This window comes from Ochotona curzoniae, unplaced genomic scaffold (genome assembly GCF_017591425.1).
Source record: "Ochotona curzoniae isolate NIBS_2020 unplaced genomic scaffold, NIBS_Ocur_1.0 scaffold_4506, whole genome shotgun sequence".
NCBI classification, from domain to species: Eukaryota; Metazoa; Chordata; class Mammalia; order Lagomorpha; family Ochotonidae; genus Ochotona; species Ochotona curzoniae.
Genome location: NW_024467119.1, coordinates 25135866 through 25140000, shown reverse-complemented (window position 1 = coordinate 25140000; position 4135 = coordinate 25135866).

Below are 4135 nucleotides of genomic sequence, written 5' to 3'. Positions count from 1 at the left end.
TTTTAAGATTTTTTTTTTTTTAATTGGAAAGTCAGATACACAGAGAGGAGGAGAGACAGAGAGGAAGATCCTCTGTCTGATGGCTCACTTCCCAAGTGACCGCAACGGCCAGAGCTGAACCAATGCGTTCTGAAGCCAGCAGCCAGGAACCTGTTCTGGATCTCCCACGTGGGTGCAGGTTCCCAGGGCTTTGGACTGTTCTCCATTGCTTTCCCAGGCCACAAGCAGGGAGCTGGATTGGGAAGCTGGCCTGCATGAGATTCTGGCATGTGCAAGGCAAAGACTTTAGCCATTAGGCTATGGTGCCAGGCCCAGTCTTTAGCTTTTACTAGAGAATTTGATAACCTTCAGCTTGGAAAATCCTTCACAGTTTTTACTCAGGCATCAGTACATGGTTACTTAAGTAAATAGACTAGGTAGTAGTAAGTTAAATAGAAAAAAAGTAACATGAAGATGGTTTCAATTAGCTAACTTGCATAAAGTGGTTTTTCTTGTTTTTGTGGAGTGAAATTATGTTGAGCATTTGATCTCTAGCAAATATTTTAGTGAGCAGAGATTAATGTCTTAAAAATGTGTTACATTCGTTACCTATGATATGTTAGAGGCCTGAAGCCTATGTTGAGAAAATGTATGTTGTAACAAGGCCTTGCTTGTGTATTGTGTGTGGCTGCTTTGGTGGTGCAGTAGCGGAATGAAGTACTCAGTTACTACAGACTTGTAAAGCCTAAAATATTTACTCTGGATCCTTGTAGGAAAGGCTGGCTTGTCTGAAGTCTGTGAAAGCTTTTTGTTTTGGGTTAAACCTAGGGTTTTGTTCAGAGGCACAGAGCCAAAAGTGTCAAAGGGGATTGAAACGTTACCAGATTAATTTTTAGCTTTGTTTAAAAATTTATAAGCCATTTTTTCCTCTGCTGTCACATATAATGTGTTGCATGTTGAATTATGAAATAACCTGCTTTTTTAAAACTTATTTTGGATTCATTGCAAGTTTCTCTCTTGTCTCCCTTGCAGTGATGCATTTTTAAACAGTTGAAAACTTTTGCCTTTATACTGAACCATTTGGCGATTTATCTAGTTCATGTTTTTGTTAAAATTGAGAATTGTTAAGGCTTTACTACTGTTGGGGTTGCTTTTGCTTTTTGATTTAGATGAGTTTCTGAGGTGCCATTGCTGTGGGTGTGGAGCATCCTTGTAGCTTTGAGGGTTTCCTGTGTGAAAGGACCTGCTCTACCTTCTAGGTGAGTTACTAGGAAAGCAGGCTAGAGGCTTCCTAGCTTCGGTAAAGGTGCTTGATGTGTGTTTGAGCCTTTATCTGATGTATACTGTTACCACATCACCAAGGATTTTGCTGTTAGTATAAATGTCCAAAAATTTCATGACTGTCTTACCATTGTGTGAACTTGCTCTTAAGTTCTGGAACCTGGATACCAGGCTGATTTCTTCCTTCCCAGTCCACCACGTCAGTCTTTGTTCTTTGGAATTCTTATTTGGGCATGTACCCTGGCTGTATTTTCTGTTTTTATTTCTTCTGGGATATCTACAAGCTAGTATCTTTTCCGCTTTCCCAAAAATAGGCTTTGTGAGTTTCACAATAATGCAGTGCTGTAAATTAACCTTTTTTTTCATCACAGAATATTATTAATGTTAGATTGTTTCCCCAGATTTACCAGTTTATTGCAAATGTTCCTTGCACGATACTTTATTGTAAGCCCTAGCATCTGGCTTTAATGGTAGACATTTTCATCTGGTGTTTGGTTCTTGGCTCATGCTGAGGATTGGAGCGTTTAAATCTATTTGGATGTGAATGTGTGGGGCTTGGGAAGCTGATTGTAAAATAGCTTGTTCATTTTGGGGTGCTCTGTGAATATCATTTTATTGAGAAACCCCATATTGAGATCATTGGGTTTATCAGAGAAATTGGCCACTCTGACCTGATGTGAAGGGCCAGGTTGCGGTTTTCTGACCGAGTGGAGGAAAAAACCTGGGGGATCTGGTCACCATCACTGTTTAGTGCCAAGATAACCCCTCACCTGCTTCAGGATCGTCTTTCAGATGCTGCAGGGTGGCGATGGGGGCGGGGGAGTCATTGTCCTGTGGAACCGAGGATGTGAATGAAGGTTTAATTGATATCAAACCTTTTGAACAAGTTTTTTTTTGGCTGTAGTTACACAGGTACGTATGGTGAGAATTAGCCCTTGCTGGGGTGAGCTGGAAGGCAGGATGGTGTTGGGGTGTTAGAGAGTGTAGGGCAAAGTCCTCCCTGCAAACAGCTGCCAACTTTTTTTTCTAGGCTTGATTTATAAGCTTTGCAGCTTTAAAATTTATTAATGTCTCTGGTGTGCTTGTAATGTTCTATCTTACTGTGTCTGCTCCCTGCTCCATTACTTTAAACTGCTGGTTTTGGGATGGGATCTCAGAAGGATAGCACATGTTACAGTGTGTTTTTGTATGGTAAAATTTTTTTGGAAACTGGAAGGAGCAAGCAAACTAGGTAATTAACAGCTCCCTATGCTAGATGTTGGCCAAAAAGTACAGCGGGGAAGTGGACGGGAAGCCAGGTGGCCAGAACTAGAACTGGCACTTATATGGGATCCTGGTGCCTGCAGGGCAGTGACTTTAGCTGTTAGGCTACTGTGCCGGGCCCATCGTTTGTTTGTAACACACTCTTTCCAAGGAAGTTCTGTTGGAACCTAGTGTTTCCAGCTCCAGCTTAACAGCATCTTCATCTGCAATTTATAATTGGTTTTCATTTGTGCTAACGTCTCTTTTCTGAAATTATGTGTTACAATGTTTTTTTATCTAAAAAAATTAAACTCTTACAACACTTTGTGTTTTTTGCATTCTTTTTTCTTTTGTTTTAGTTTTTCTCCCCTCGGATGAATGCCTTGAAATAACAGGTGTTGCTTTTAGTTGAAAAGGTAAGACAACTTATTGTCATTTGTGAATTGTCATTTGTCATAGGAACATAAGCGATCCGATTCTTTGGAAGTAAACAAAAAGCTGCAGTCATATTGCATTATACTGAGTCAGATGGGAGGAAAAGCAACTTTCAGGTGGTCCAGAATTCATGTGAAGGACATTGAGGGTAGGAGGGTTTCGTTAGGGGATGTTCAGGTTTTGGCCTCTCAGGTTCACTGTCATGTAGTAAGAACACTAGAAATGCTAGTTGGTATTGACCATTTTCCCCCAGGTACATATATAACATTTTTAGAAAATGGTAGATTGAATGTCTAATTCCAGTGTTAACCAGGGTAGAAAGTCTTAAGATTATTGTGTCAATATCCCATTTTCTGGTTTTGGTGTACTGAAAGCTTTGAAAAAGAATGGGGGTCCTTCAGTACTGGCCTGACAAGAGGTCCCCATGGTGCTGGGTCCCGAGTGATGCTGAGTAGATCTGTTCCCCAGGAGTTGCCCTTGCAGTGACCAGCTGGTCATGTGCCTTTTCCAAAGCCACGAGGCCTGACTTACTGGGCTGTTACTTTAGGTTCTGCATGATTTTATAGTGAGATTCTCTGAGAGCCACTCTACTATGTACTTTCAATACAAGTTAAAATTTCAGATTTATCAAAATGGGATATTTGCAATTTTCTTTAAAGATATATTTATTTATTGGAAAGTCAGATATACAGAGAGGAGAGAGGAAGATCTTCTGTCTGATGATTCATCCTCTAAGTGAGCACAACGGCTGATGCTATGCTGATCTGAAACCAGGATCCAGGAACTTCTCCCAGGCATCCCACAAGGGTGCAGGGTCCCAAGGCCTTGGGCTGTCCTCGACTGTTTTCCCAAGCCACAAGCAGGGAGCTGGATGGGAAGTGGAGCTGCTGGGATTAGAACTGGTGCCCACATGGGATTCCGGCGTGTTCAAGGTGAGGCCCTTAGCTGCTAGGCCATGATGCCGGGCCCATATTTGCAATTTTTAAAGTTTTAATTAAACAGTATATTCAGTGAAGTAGACATTTGAATGAATAGCACTGAAGCTCAGTTCTGTCATTTGTTGGGCAAATTTCAGTTTCTTCAAGCCTCAGTTTTCCTGACTGAAACATCTTGTTCAGTTATGACAGTCATGTGAAATTGCTTTAGCATTAGTCATTCTCAGTGGCATTGTGAGGTAAAACATATACTTTGATGGCTT